Here is a 16,824-nt window from a genome sequence, read left to right on the forward strand (position 1 = left end):
GGGTTTCCGCGCAATGCGGAACCTCTGGGCGGCGGTCGTTTTCAATCAGAGGATTCCCAGGGCCTTGATCGGCTAAGGGTGGGGAAGCCCCGGGGCCTGAATTCCGCCCCCTTCAGCGGCTAGGATGGCCCTTCTGGGCTCGAGGAGCCCCACTCAGGACGGAACCAGCGCTGCGTAGACAGAAATAAGATCCCCCACCCGCGCCTGTGTAAATGGGCCCCTTGCAGCCCGCTGTGAAACCCCCGGCAATCGCTCTTCGCTGAACCGTGTGGGAGACCTGGCACCGAAATCTGAAACCCTGGGGCCTGGCCAAGGGTTGGATGTAGCATCCAGTTCTCTCTCACCTCGTATCCTTTTCCCCAAACCTCTCTTTTGAATATCAGCTCCTTGACGATGCTGCAAGCCTTGGTTGAGGGAGGCTCAGTGTAGCTTATACAAGTGGGAATGCTGTCTCTACTCTCCGCAATCACTTACTGATACCCACCAAACCGTCCCTCCAGCTGCCCGGGACTCTGAGAAATCCCCGCTCCAAACTATAGGAGCTTGGGAGCTTTTAATTGGCCGGGTGGATCAGAAAGAGTTTATGAAGAAGCCTTGACTTAACTCTAGCTAGAACACGTGGTAAAATATTTAGGTATGCGTTTGCTTCCTTGGTGAGCCCTAGGCCAAATGGTGCATTTCCAGAAAATATTCTTGGACGCTCACTGTATTTGTACACTAAATACTTCCTTTGCAGGGAGCAAAAAAAAAGAAAGAAATTCTTAATGGTAACTACAAATGTCAGGGTACCGGCTGTTCAAAATTTGGTCGATGGGAAAAAAAGAAGAAAATCAACATTCATATTTGCTCACCCACTGTTAGCATTTTGGTGTACTCCCCTCTAGTATTTTTTTTCTTTTAATATTGTGTGTGTGTCGTTCTGTAGCTTAGTTCCCCGCCCCCCAGCATTATATCATGTTTTCCAAACAGTTAGGAAATAGAACTATATATAAATAAAACTGTAAATACCAGATGTGCAAGTGATGACCAAAAAAACGCATTGCATTTCTCTTGTGTTAACCACCGAGTGTTGCAAATTTCTATGCTCATTCCCGGAAATGGCTCCTGAGTGGAAAAAGAATGTTGTGTGTGTGCCATGAAAGATGAAAAATATATATTCCTGTTTTGAACTGAAATGGGAAATAGGAAAAGATGGCTCTCATAAGTGAAAGCAGCCTCCCCCTCCCCCACCCCCACCCTCTCATGACTCCAGATGATTGGCCACTTTTAATAGTCCATTTTTGCTCTGATAAAGTTCATCACCATGAGGCCCTATAAAACTGGCAAGAATACTAGTCTCCTACCTGCAAGAAACTTACATTTCCACATCTCAATTTCCTTTATCAGTTTCATCCACCAAGAACTTGTTTGCTCAGTCTGATTGTGGGTAAATGCAGAATGAAACCAAGGAAGATTTTAAAGCCAACTCAATTTGCCTTGGCAACAGTTGAACTGTTGAAGAGTAGTGCACGTTTGAAATGCTCACAGCTGTTGCTTAGAACATCTCACATTTTGTAGAGTGGAGATTTTGCTTGCAAATTATGGGTCTCTGTAAAGACAATTCATTTCAAAACTGTTTCACTTTCTATAAAATGGCGGAGTACATGAAATGAGCAGGTCTTTTTAAATCAAAACATCCTTGCCAATGTGAGAAACTTCCTTGAACCAGTAGTTCCTAAGGATGTTCATGCATCCCAGGGATGTACTCCAGGAATAGTGCAAGGCAATCCATTTGGGATGCAGGATGAGAAAATAGGAGGACATCTATTTTTGCTTAATTCAAATAGAAAAAGAAAAGCATTAAGCTCAACTAATATACAGAATAAGTATGTAACCCTGCACTCCATCCATGGAGTGGTCTCTTGGCCTAAAATAGTGTAGATGTCCTCAAGGAAAAGTGGGAGTCACCCACAATTCCCAGGGGTTGGCTCTGGTGGTCCCACCCAGTCAGTCTCTGCCAACAGGTAGTGACATACTGAAGTTTGCTAGGTTCAGTTAAGTGGATTTACTGATTAGTATCTAGGTTTCATTAAGCTAACCCATAGAAAATAGACTTTACCAGAGTCTTCTGCAAGGAAACCACAGGAAAACAAGCAAATGACAGAACTGACACTTCTAGTATCAGATCTTTGACAGCCACATTTCAAAGGTAAAATAATCTAATCAAATTTTGGCTTAAAAATACTGAATGCATGAAGATTATTTGAAATTGGGTTTATACCCTCTTTCATTAACAATGAACTTCACCCTAAGCTTATATTGTATTTGAATTATAAGCTAATGATGATAACACATGTATATACTTTATAAATAAATACACATAGAGTATACTCATATTTGGTTAAGAATTGCTCCCCAAGAATATACTGATGGGAATGAATGATCAAAAAAGTAAGTGGAGACTGCTATTGTAGACAGTACAAAATACAACACATTATAGCCACCTGTGAAGCCATTATCAAATGACAAAACACTCACTGCCCATTGCTATCTGATGAAAGCACTTACTTTCCAGATATCAAGACTGAGCTTATCATTGATCTGCTGTCTGGCTAGCCAGGTGATGAGACTAGAAGACACTGATGATCAAATGGTGGCTGACTGGTGAACTAAAGACTGGCTAAGATAATAGGCAGAAGCGTCATCAAACCGGTTACCAACCAGTAGAGCAGGAAGAGACCGATGTGATGCTGGTACAACATCGTCATCAGAGGTAGACTAGCCCAGTTTGTGTGTGGGAAGAGGAGGGTGCATGAAGCTAGGTTTGGGCTGAAAGGGAAGAACAGTGAAAAAACCTGAGGCGAGAGATGCTTTCTTAGGCAATCCAATAAAAGGAGTATACACAACAGCTAGTGTAGACAAGGGATTTCTTTGAGCCATATTTATCTACACAGGAAATACTCTCAGCAGTGACATTTTCTTGAGTCATAATTTAAATAGTGCAGTTACATTTTCAGATGTGCCTCAAAGGTTGTAGGTTACTCGTGGGTTTCCACATGATTAATGTGTATAATTATTGATTGAGATTTGAAATATTTAGGTGCTCTAGTTCCCTACAGAGAAGTGAGAGGCTCTAGGTGTTACTGATGGATCAAGACAGAAAGAGGAGCCCTATGTCACTGACGGGGAAGGAATATTGAAAAACAAACAAAAAATGGGCCCTGGACAGGCAGTTCAGTTAGTTGTAGCATAATCCTGGCCACCAAAATGTTCGTGGTTCGATCCCCAGTCAGGGCACATGCCACGCAGATTGTGGGTTTGATCCCCGGGTGGGGCACGTACAGGAGACAACCTAACGTTTCTCTAACATTAATGTTAATCTCCCATTCTCTGTGTGTGTGTGTGTGCGCATGTGCGCGTGTCTCATTCTTTCCCCTCCCTCCCTTCCTCTTTAAAATCAATAAAAAGACATATTTTCGGGTGAGGATTTAAAAAAAACAGGAAGGAGAAAGCCAGCATCAAGTACACTTTATTGTATACAAGATAAAACACAGAATAATGTACCACAAGTAACAATTTTGCTTCTAAAATAGTCAAATTATACAATTAAATGAACTAAAGCTATAACTAACTAGAAGCATAAGGATGAGAACACAGACTCTGGATTCACATATATCCAACCTGGAATCCCAGATCTGCCAGCCAGGAGCTGGGGCAAACTAACTCAGCCCTCACAGCTGTGGTTCCCCCGCCTACAAATGAGCAGACTAACACTTGCTAACTCACAGGATAGACAACCATTTAAATGAGGTGATGCATTTACTGCAGCGCCTGGCACTTGTTAACTACTCAATAAGTGCTAGTTATTACCCCAATCATCCGCTTTCTTCATAATCTAATACTCTGTATCATCTGGAAGCTTTTCTGTAAGAAGTTTTCTCCCCTTTTTCTTTGATTCTGGCGCACCCCACTGTGACAGAAAGAAAACAAGGAGCAGGGAGGAATGCCTTTCCATCCACTTCCACACTACATTGTAGAACCGAGGGGACCATTCACTAGCAATAACAGGGACATGCATTTTACAATATCCATATACTTAAAGTTAAACAATAATAACTGACTTAACATCGTTTCAGAGCTTTATCTTATTTTCTACTTCATATTCCTTTAACACAAGCTCAAACTATTTTTGCTCTAAACTTACCTACTTCCTCACTGTAACCTTCCAGAACTGCGGTAGGACTGAGAGCCTGGTTTGTAGTCCTAGGCCCAGCCTTGCTGGGGTGTCCAGCCTGTGACCTGTGGGTCACATGGGGCCCAGGATGGCTTTGAATGTGGCCCAACACAAAATTGTAAATTTACTTAAAACCTTTTTTTTTTTTTTGCTCATCAGTTTTTGTTAGTGTCTGTGTATTTAATTTGTGGCCCAAGACAACTTTTCTTCTTCCAGTGTGGCCCAGAGACACCAAAAGTTTGGACACCCCTGGTATCTGTTTCTTACATCCATCCCCCCTCTTTCTTTGAGGACCACACCGCTCATTGCATGTGATCCTGGTGGGAGTATCAACCATGCTGCTTCCCTCTTCTGTCACTCAGAGAAATGGGGCATGACACAAGGGGATCAATTGGATATTCCCCACGATTAGCTCTGGCAATGCTGGGAGCGAGATGCCTCTCTTCCTTTTGGATCGTAAACCATAGAAATTATGTAAGCTTTTTATGATCATCTCCCTCCCTCTCCTCCATCCTGGAGAAAGCCAATACTGCGGAAGAAACAAGTTCTAACAACACGATTGGAGCTGCTGGATTCAGTTGTGTCCAAAGCTAGTTTCAGTTACATGAGCCAGTAAATTCCCTTTTTGTTGAAGCTACTTTGGAGTTGAATTTTTACAACTTACACCCAAAAGAGTCCTGACTAGTACTACACAAGCAGGTCACTTAGCCTCTCCAAGCCTCAGTTTACTCTTAGTCTCTGAATCCGGGACTCCCTAAAGGTTGAACTAAATGAAATCTTTAGATGAAATTCAATCTTAAGCGTGAAAGAAATCATTAAAAGTGGCCATGCTGGAAGTTCTTTCCTGCTGTGATTCATCAAGTCTAATTTATTTGTTGTTGTTGTTTTTAAAGACTCAAAGCAGCTCTTTGTAAGAATTACATTTGAAGAGTTAAGTCCCCCTAAACACACCTACATGAGGACAGACAGTGGAGTGACTACCAAACATAAAAATAAACGTAAAAAATTAGCAAACTGCAGCTTCTCAATAGCTTACTTTTACTGTGACCCTAAAACACCAAGGCCATATTTTAGAAAACGCAGCCTATGGTTGAATGTTGCATCTAGGTTCTTAACTATCATAAGAGAGAACTGTTTTTAATATATCAGTAAAACTGGGTAAAATCTATAAACAGAGGATAAAATTACTGCCAGAATGTTCGAAAGGAGCAAGACAACAAAAGGAGGGTGAAAACATAAATCTGAGCACATGGCTATTAAAATGATCCGACAAGGACTGTGCGCACAATCTTGTGTGGTACCGGCAATAACTGCAAACGTGAACATGGCGATTTAGTTCACTTTCATAGGCACTATTCGGTTTGAACCTTAACTCTGTAGATACACATTATTTCCATTCTCCAAATCAGAAAAATGAGGATCAGGGAAGTTGTCAGTGTTCACAGCTACAAACCAGTAGAACCATGATTTGAGCTTAATTCTTCCAAGGGTCTCTGGACCAAATTACCTGTTTGTAAATCATTGTTAATAATACGTCATTGAATAAAAAGCTACTGTTTTCTCCATCTTCCAGAAGGAAAGGCTAATTAAGATACAGAAGTGAAGTGTGTTCCACCGTGTCATGAAGCACAGAAAGAACAGGCCAGGTGTGCACATCAGCATGAACTCCCGGCTCCCTGAACACTGTGAACCAAGAACCGTGGCGGCCATTTTGCATGTATTGTCTCGTTTCATCTTCAGAATAACCCATTGATGTCAGTACTTGCCTCCCACTTTACAGATGCAGAAACTAATCCACAGAACTGTTTAGTTTCTTTTCCAAGGGAAATCGAGTAAATGGCAGAACCTGGGCAGGAGTTAAGACTAGAAGAGAGGTACCGAAGCTCTAAACTGATTGTACCCCTGGAAATCCTCTATACAGTCTGGTTTGTATGTAGTGCTGTGTAGAATATATAAAACACAAATCCTTTCCAGTTCATTTCCTTTGATACTTAAGCCTCTTTCCAAGAGAACAAAAAAACCCCGTTCTGTCTTTAGTGAGAAACACACGTTGCTGGAAGAGTCAGGTTGCAGTGCGGATGCTAATGAAACTTCTTCTTTATGAAGGGATGTTTGTAGGGGGGAAGTTTATGTTCAAAGAGCTTTGAATAAAAGCAGTCATCACCTCCAGTATTTGAAAACATTTTGAGTGAACTTTTTCCTAAGTCAAGAAAGCTTATATTCTCAGATTAGGAAGGTTAGTGACCTAGTTAACAAACCAGTCGTCGAATGGAACAAAGTATTTATGAAAAAAATATTTTTGAAACAGAAGCGCTGCAGAGACCCATTCAAAATAAGAAAGTTTAGCTGTCTTGATCCTGTAGAGGAAAAACAGTTGTAATTACCCAAAAGTCACCAGCTTCATAGGCTAACTGTGGCAAGTGCTCAACTTTAAGAGAAATCATCACACAATGGCCCTGGCTGGGTAGCTCAGTCGGTTAGTGTCCTTCTGGTACACCACGTTTGAAGGTTTGATCCTGGCACACACAAGAATCAACCAATGAATGCATAAGTAAATGGATCAACAAACAAATCGATGTTTCTCTCCCTACCTCTCTTTCTCTAAAAATAAATAAATTAATTAATTAAAAAGAAATCACCTGATGAATGCTAACTAGACTTATGGTATCATTATTTTGTATGCTTGAAACTAATATATGTCAATGTATACCTCCATTAAAAATAAAGTATTTTTTTTAATTTAAAAAGAAATCATCACTCTCGTGATGGTCAGTACATTTCAGTAAGCCTTTCAAACACTTAATAGGAGAACTTTCCTAACCAAATTTTCATTATTTTATTTAATCATTCTTGCATGTATTCATTCCAAACATTTAAGTACCTACTCTGTGTTCTGCGGAAATGCAAATCTGTACAAGACATAATAAGTACTATCACTCTAGTGTATTACAAGAAGTTATGATCAAGGGCTAATAATTATTAGGGCAGCCCAGAGCCCAGTTAAGTATCTTGTGACCAGAAGGATAAAAAACGAAGAAAAAGAGGAGGCGACATTTAAGCTGAAACATGTTACACTCAGCATTCTCATTCACTCATGGCTTGGCACCCCGTTTGCTTATTTAAGGTATTTTTACTATGGGCCAGGAACTATCCCAATTAAGCCACATAGATTATTTTCACTTTACTTGTAAGTGCTCAACCCCTATGAAACTCTTCCTTCTATTCCTTCATGTTCTCCTTGGTAGACCCTACCCTCAGAGCTGGGAATTAGGACACTCCCTTTATGAGTGCTGGGGAATTGAGGTAAAGAGCAGAGTCGGGGTTCTCGCTCTTGAGTCAGAGCAGCAGGAGCTTACCAGGGATTTACAGGAGCAGTGTAAGCAAAGGGGGAAACTGTTATTAGAATTCTGGGCAGGGACGCACTTAAACTCAGCAAGCAGGGAGTAGCAGCAGGACAGGAAAGACCTTGGGTCTTTATTATTATTTTTTTTTTGTCTCAGTCCCTTTCTGTGATTGTGCTCCATTTTTTCTCATGCTAAAGAAGGGCTTTTGCTGAGGGTCAGGCCACATGGTGGTTTCTGGCAGACCAAGCTCTCACATCCCCATTGTCTCTATTAACAAGAGCAGCCAGAGGTGAGGCTAGAACTCCTGCGAAGCGGCCCTGACCCAGCCTGGAGTCCTGTTGCACAACAGGAACACTGGGGGCTCCCTGCTGTTCCCGTGCCTGTTGGGGAAGAAAAAGAAGAGGAGCAGTTGCCCCAAAATACACGCGATACTTCTCTCATTACATCTTTGATTATTTCCTCAAGTTAAATTTACAATCATTGAATTTATAGTCTAAGGATAGGAACATAGTTTAAGTTCTCAATTACGTTCGGCTGTACTACGAGGCCCTGTCTCGTCTTGTCTACAGTCACAGGCCAGAACTTTGAAAGTATTTATAACTTTAATCTTTCTGATCACATTCTCCCAAAGTGAGAATAGTTAAAATCCTTTCCATATATTCAGTCATGTAGATTTCTTTTCGTTTTTTTAGATTTCTTTTTTTCTGCAAATTGTCTATTGGTGTACTTTCCTTATTTTTCTATCATAGTTTTAGTGCTTCTGTGATTGACATATAAAGTTTTTATGTAACGACTTTATGTAGAGGAGTGTACCATATTTTCTTTGGGGTTTCTTTCATCACCAAGCATAAATTCTCAGAAAGCCTTTCTCTTAAAAATTCCTCCCCCTGGCCCTGGCTGGTGTGGCTCAGTGGATTGAGCTCCAGACTGCAAACCAAAGGGTCGCCGGTTTGATTCCCAGTCAGGGCACATGCCTGGGTTGCAGGCCAGGGCCTCAGTATGGGGCGTGCAAGAGGCAACCACACATTGATATTCTCTCCCTCTCTTTCTCCCTCCCTTCCCCTCTCTAAAAATAAATACAATCTTTAAAAAAAAAAAATTCCTCCCCCTGAAAATCTTACAAAAAAAAAAATACTCCTAAGTTTCACCCAGGATATTCATTGCAGAATTTTAATTATGAAAAAAAGAGAAAGAACCTAAATATGTATCAGTTGAGGGATAGTTAAATAAATTATGGCAAATTCACACTATAGAGCAATATGCAGCCATTAAATATAAGGGAGATATACAGGTAGGTACTCATATGGTAAGGTGTCTATGATATTAAGTGGGGAAAAAAGCAAGAATTACAGAATTAAAGGTAAAGTAGCACCCTATTTATATTAGGAAACACCCAATGTATTGAATATACAGATATCTAGGAAGGTAAAGGTCTTAAAAAGTTCTGAGAAAATCGAAACTGTTGGCAGTGAAGGGTTTGGGCATGGGTCGGAGGTGGGTGGTAAAGATTAAATTATATAATGGGCCCCAGCTGGTGTGGCTCAGTGGATTGAACCCAGGCCTGTGAACCAAAGAGGCACAGGCTCTATTCCCAGTCTAGGGCCCATTCCTGGGTTGCAGGCCAGGTCCCAGGTAGGGTGTGCACAAGAGGGAACCACACATTGATCTTTCTCTCCCTCTCTCTTCCTCCGTTCTCCTTTCTCTAAAAATAAAGAAATGAAATCTTAAAAAAAAAAAATTAATTAAATTATATAATGGGTTGGCCAAAAAGTTTGTTTGGCTTTTTTCCGTAAAATGGTTCTAGTAGCCCTTAGCTGTCTTTAACTTCATTCAGGACAATTTTGTTAGATTCTACTGTGACAGTTGTCATATCAGTAGCATTTTAAAAAATTACCAAAATTGATAATTTAAAATTTAAATATTAAATTTTAATATTTAAGATGGAAGAAAACACGCAACATTAACACTATACTTTATTATTTCAAGGAAGGTAAAAATGCAACTGAAACACAAAGAAAGATTTGTGCAGTGTATGGAGAAGGAGCTGAGACTGATCCAATGTGTCAGAGTGGTTTGCGAAGTTTCGTGCTGGAGATTGCTCACTGGACGATGCTCCACGGGTGCACAGACCAGTTGAAGCTGACAGCGGTCATATCATGACATAATCAAGAACAATGAATGTTGTACCACTGAAAATATCCAAATCGATAAAGTTATTGGTGAAAATTTTAAAATGTGTCATATTTTACAGAAAAAAACTAAACAGACTTTTTGGCCAATCCAATACTTAGATATTGTTTTAATTTATTATAAGGAATATGCATTACCTTTAAATTTTATTTCACAAAACATTTCAGACTTACTGAGTGCCACAATGAATACTATAACAAATACCCACATACCTACCACACAGTTCTAGAATACCAACACCGCCAAAGTCTCTCGTGTAACCTTCTCCCATCACATCCCTTCTTTCTCAGAGGCTACCATGTGCCTGAATCCAGTGCTTTTCATTCTCATGATGTCATCCTTTTACTAAATAGGTACATCTTCCTAAGCAGCATGTGGTACTTTCTTCATATTTAAGATAGCTTATAATTGGTGTTGTACTATATGTATCCTCTGTAACTTAATTTTACACTCAACATGATGTGCTTTTAATTTAAACATGTTGATATAGATACTTAGATCATTTTCTTTCACTGCTATGTGACATTCCATTATAAATGTTCTAAACAAAACAGAATCAGACTCATAGATACAGAGAACAGACTGCTGGTTGCCAGAGGGGATGGTGGTCAGAGGATTGGGTGAAAAAGGTGAAGGGGGGAGGAGGGAGGGGACAGTGGGGAGAAGGGTTTTCTGGAACTACTATAAAGGACACATGGACAAAACCAAGGGGGAGGATGGAAGCAAGGGAGGGAGGTGGGTTTGGCTGGGGTGGGGTGGGGGAGTGGTGGGGAGAAAATGTAGACAACTGTTACTGAACAACAATAAAGTAATTAAAAAAGAGAAAGAAAAAGGTGAAGGGATTGAGCAGTACAGATTGGAAGTTACAAAAGAGTCGTGGGGATGTAAAGTACAGCAGAGGGGATACAGTCAATTATACATGGTGCCAGCTGGGTACTCGCAATATCAGGGGGAACCTTTGTAAAGTATGTGAGTGTCTAACCACTCTGCTTACACCTGAAACTAATACAAAATAATATTGAATGTAAACTGTAATTGAAAAAAAAAATTTAAAGAACCAAGATGGCGGCGTAGGTAGACACACTGCGCCTCCTCGCACAACCAGAACTGACAGAGAATCGAACAGCAAGGGGGACCAACACCAAGAAAATAGAAAATAACCATTCATCCAGACTGGTAGGAGGGGCGGAGACGGGCACCGGGGTGGAGAGGACTCGCGTGGCTGTGGTGGGACTGAGACTGGCGGAGTGTGGGACAAATGGCGCAGGCAGTCCGAGCACTAGCAGACCCTGTGGCCCCACATCAGCGCAGATAAACCCAGAGGGCCGGACTCAGAGTGGCGGAGAGTGGGGCAGGCAGAGTGGCGGGTAGCACCCCGCAGCACCAAATTCGCCCACAGATAAACCTGACGAACGGCAACGAAGCAGACCGTGCAACCCAGGGCTCCAGCTCCTGGAAATAAAGCCTCAAACCTCTGATTGAAAGCGCCCCTGGGGGTTGGGGCGGCAGCAGGAGAGACTCCCAGCCTCACAGGAGAGGTTGTTGGAGAGACCCACCGGGGCCTAGAGTGTGCACAGGCCCACTTACTCGGGAACCAGCACCAGAGTGGCCCAGTTTGATTGTGGGTAGCGGAGTGAAGGATTGAAATCCGGAGGAGAGTGAGGCGGGCGCCATTGCTCCCACTCGGCCCCTCCCCCTCGTACAGCGTCACAGCTCAGCGACCAGCATTACCCCGCCCTGGTGAACACCTACGGCTCCGCCCCTTAAAGTAACAGACGAGCCAAGACAAAAAAAAAAAAAAATGGCCCAAATGACAGAACACTTCAAAGCTCCAGAAAAAATACAACTAAGCGACGAAGAGATAGCCAACCTATCGGATGCACAGTTCAAAGCACTGGTTATCAATATGCTCACAGACTTGGTTGAATCTATTCGAAAAACAGATGAAAAAATGAAGCCTATGCTAACAGAAACAAAGGAAAATGTACAGGGAACCAACAGTGATGAGAAGGAAACTGGGACTCAAATCAATGGTGTGGACCAGAAGGAAGAAACAAACATCCAACCAGAAAAGAATGAAGAAACAAGAACTTGGAAAAATGAGGAGAGGCTTAGGAACCTCCCGGACGCCTTGAAACGTTCCCACATCCGAATTATAGGGGTGCCAGAAGGAGAAGAGGAAGAACAAAAAATTGAAAACTTATTTGAACAAATAATGAAGGAGAACTTCCCTAATCTGGCAAAGGAAATAGACTTCCAGGAAGTCCAGGAAGCTCAGAGAGTCCCAAAGAAGCTGGACCCAAGGAGGAACACACCAAGGCACATCATAATTACATTACCCAAGATTAAACACAAGGACCTACATCCAAGATTACTGTATCCAGCAAAGCTATCACTTAGAATGGAAGGGAAGATAAAGTGCTTCTCAGATAAGGTCAAGTTAAAGAAGCTTATCATCACCAAGCCCTTATTATATGAAATGTTAAAGGGAGTTACCTAAGAAAAAGAAGATCAAAAATTGGAACAGTAAAAATGACAGCAAACTCACAGTTATTAACGGCCACACATAAAACAAAAACGAGAGCAAACTAGGCAAACAACTAGAACATGAGGGTTGTCATTAAGGGAGTGGGAGGGGGAGAGAGGGGGAAAGGTACAGAGAATAAGTAGCATAGATGATAGGTGGAAAATAGACAGGGGGAGGGTAAAAATAGTGTAGGAAATGTAGAAGCCAAAGTACTTATAAGTATGACCTATGGACATGAACTATAGGGGGGGAATGTGGGAGGGAGGGGGGTGGGCAGGATGGAGTGGAGTGGGGGGGGAAATGGGACAACTGTAATAGCATAATCAATAAATATATTAAAAAAAGAAAAAAAAATTTAAGATTAAAAAATGTTCTGCAGTTTCTTCATTCTCTTGTTTGGTGCTTTGGGATTATTTCCACCATCGTACTGTTTTGAACAGTGTGCTGTGAATATTCCTGGGCACATCTCCTCACATACTATGATTTCTCAAGTTCGTGAGTGTATCTAGAAGTGGAATCAAGTCGTAGGTGGTGCTTCTTAACTTCACAAGATGGGGCAAATGTCCCACATGACTGTACCAATTAACAATCTCACCAGCAGTACACAGGAGATTCTGTTGCTCTCAAAATTCCTTACCCATCCCGAAAGCAAACATTTATCTATCTTCTAATTTTTGTTTTATTTTGCTCTTACTATACTCTTTAATCGAGCTTTCATTAATTTTGGTATGGGATGTGAAATGGGAACCTAAACTTATGTTTTTCATACATAACCCATTTTTCCACCACCACTTATTGGGAACGCAAGTTCTTTTTAATTACACTTTTAAATCTTTTTCTTGCTTATTGTGACCCGATGACTTGTCTGGCTGAATTTCTGTATCATTTTGCAGAGGCCTCCTAAACACCCCATTGAGATTTTATTGTAATTGCATCAGGTCCATGAATTATTTTGGCCTAAAACCCACATTCAACAGCTCATTCCTCTACTCTCAAACGGAAATGATTAAAGTCCTCACTGCATAAAATGCAACACCCTCAGCCTGCTATTGTAGTCTCACCCCCTGTCATTATCTGTCCCCTCTCTCGCCTTTCAGACTTGTCATTTCAAGCAAGCCAGTGTCCTCCTTGTCCTCTAAGCTTTCCTTATTTGTTCCTTCCTACACACTTTGTTCACGAGGTTCCCTCCCAGCAGGAAGGCCAACCCTTCCTTCCATTCCCTTCGTTTCATTTATTTGAACCTTTTCCTTCCTTTAAGAACTGGCTGTGGTCCTAGCTAATCCAAGGGTCTCATCCTAGTCAGGATTCAGCCCTCCAACTTGCATTGGTATTCAACTTTCTCACTGTCCGTATTGAATCTCTCCAATTCTGTGATTGAGTAAACTAAAATAAGAAAACTGAGACAAGTGGAACTTGCCTGGAGAGAAGTCAGTAAGAATAGTTGCTGGTAGGAGGCTCAACACCCAGGTTAGGCATTCCGCTTTTAACATCTGTAACCTTGAAGTGGGGAAAACAGCAGGAAAAATAGAAGAGAAAAGCTGGAGCTGGTGCCTCAACATGCCCCATGCCAGATGTGGCCAGATAGAGAAATTTATCTCCATCCCCATCAACATGCTTTACATTTGAATCGTGCTTTAGGTTCTGCCAACCTGCACTAACATCGCCTCGTTTAACCCTTGCAAAATTACTGGAAGTCAGTAACATGATCTCCATTTTACCAGTGGGGACACCGAGGCATAGAGGTTAAATGCAAGCCCGAGGTCACAGCTAGAAACTGGCAGTGCCAAGTCTGCAACCCCAATCTCCTAACTGAGCCTAATTCACCATCTATTCTATCACACCCACAGTTGCTTCCATGTTAACTGTGTTAACTTTAAAAATTGTTTAAATTATGGCAAAAAACACAATACTACATTTTCCCTCTTAAATTTAAAACTTTTCATGTACAGTTTAATAGTTAACTATATTCACCTGGCTGGTGTAGCTCAGTGAATTGAGCACGGGCCTGAGAACCAAAGGGTCGCCCGTTCGTTTCCCAGTCAGGGCACATGCCTGGTTACAGGCCAGGTCCCCCATAGAGCGTGTGCGAGAGGCAACCACACATTGATGTTTCTCTCTCTCTCTCTCTCTCTCTCTCCCCTTCCCTTCCCCTGTCTCTAAAAATAAATAAATAAAATCTTTTAAAAAATTAAAAAAATAGTTAACTATATTCACATAGTTCTGTAACAGATCTCTAGAATGTTTTCATCTTGCAAAACTGAAACTCCATAGCCCATTTCTGCCTCCCACCCCCTCAGCCCCTGGCAACCACCATTCTTCTCTCTGTTGCTATGATTCTGACTACTCTAGATGTTTCACATAAGTGGAATCGTACAGTATTTGTCTTTTTGTGACTGGCTCATTTCACTCAGCATAATATCTTCAAGGTTCATCCATGTGGTAGCATATGACAGGATCTCCTTCTTTTTTAAGGCTGCATATGTTATACATACATATCACATTTGCTTTATCCATTCATCTGTCCACAGACATTTGGGCTGCTTCCACCCCTTGACAATCGTGTGCTGCTGCACCGAACGTGGATGGACAAATATCTCTCTGTGATCCTGCTTTCAACTCGCATGTACGGTATACATATTCAGAAGTGGGATTGCTGGATCATATGGTACTTCTATTATTTAGGGGTTTTTAGGAGCCATGTTAACTTTTAAACAAATAGCCCCATTCTCACGAACTCTATTGCAATATGTGAGGAGGCGGCATATTGCCTTCCCTCTAATTAAGTGAAGATAGCAATCGTGCTCATATATAGCCATTAAAATATGCTTAAACTTCTTACTTAACGCGCATTAATTACAACGTTGGCAACTGTAAACGCTTCCATTTCCTTCCAGTCTCAGTTAACAATCTGTTCTTCACTTTCAGCACCTCTCCACCCCAATATCAGGATCACTAGATCAGAAGATTCAAGAGGGAAGGGCCTATCTGTCTTGTTCAGTGCTGTGCCTCAAGTAACTAGCACAGTGTCGGGCATGTAATAACCACTCAGGAATGGATACATGCATAAAAAGCATTCAAAAATGGAAAATTAATAAAAAACATGCATGAATAAAAATTGTGTTTCTGGGTACAGTTTTGAAAACTTGAACTTTGAGTATTGTCATTGATGAGAGAGAATAGTTTAGCAGTTCTTATTCCAGCAAGCAGGAAATAGAACACAGGTAGCAAAGAGATATTCAACGACATGAATTTTGCCAGAATAATGATACCATCCCTAAGATAAATTCAAACTAAAACTCTGAAAGCAATACAGGATCATACCAATCATGATTTGGGGAGCTTGGGGAGCCCTTGGAATTATAAGGCCCTACCAGGTTAGTGGGACAGTGCTCTCAATAGGAGAAGTGAAGAAAGGGCATGAATAGCACAAGACTGCATTTCCCTTCTCTTCTGCCAGGCCCTGGGAACCCTTGGTAGAAGACATTGGAAGCAAAAGCATTGTCACAGCCAAGTGAAAGATTCTCTGCTGGCCAGCTGCACAGCAAGCTGAGGCCCTCTAAATGGGGACAGGGGTGTGGAAATAAAGAGAGAAACAAACACATGGAGGGTAGTTATTATCTCATAGAGAAAGCAAGCTCTCCTGCTGATGGCTGCTGTCCATCCATCTTTGGATTTGATGTATAATCCTATGAAAGGAAGTGGAGGAAATGGGATTACACTGTATCAATAAAAGTTAAATTTATACTTCACAAAAATTGCATGGAGTTTTAAAGCATATGGTCCCTAGAACAAATTGTTCAGTGGAAATTATGCTCTGCACATATCCGAAGAATGAATGAATTGGAAACTCTCTTCCATTCAAAGAGATGGAATTCAAGAGAAAATTATCTTCTAGTAGGCATGTCTCCCAAAAAAGATGAAAGACAAGGCTAGTTGCTTAGTGATTGTGTGAAATCTTTTCCCATTCCTTGGTTGAGAATTTAAGTTCATACTAGCAGATTAATATAGCAAATAGTGGGACCTTTTATATTCTGCTCTATAGAGGAGTCAGCATGGTTTGATAGAAAATCTGCTACACTTGGGTCAAAAGACTTTCATTCTGATTTTAACATTGCTTTGACCACTCTAACCTTTTAGAGAATTATCAATTCCCAATGTCTACACCGACAACATAATGACGCATCCTCATTATGTTTACTGCCAACATAACATTCTTCATGGGCACCCAATACCTACAGGGCATATTTTGAACACCTCTGTCTAGAACGCTCCTTCACTACTTACCTAACCAGCCTTAACTTACATCATGTGCCCTTCCTTTCACATAACGCAACACTGAACAACACGTAGCTTCCTTGATACAGTGGAACCTCGGTTCTCGAACTTCATTCATGCCAGAAGGCTGTTTGAGAAGTGACTTATTCGAAAACGGAGTCATACTCATACTCACACATTCTCTGTCTGCCACCTGAGAGGCACGTGACTGATCATACAGGTATCTGCATGAAAAGGTCGTTAGGTCAAAAACCGAAGTTCCGTTCAACCACCGA

Source organism: Desmodus rotundus, chromosome 7 (assembly GCF_022682495.2).
Source record: "Desmodus rotundus isolate HL8 chromosome 7, HLdesRot8A.1, whole genome shotgun sequence".
Lineage (NCBI taxonomy): Eukaryota > Metazoa > Chordata > Mammalia > Chiroptera > Phyllostomidae > Desmodus > Desmodus rotundus.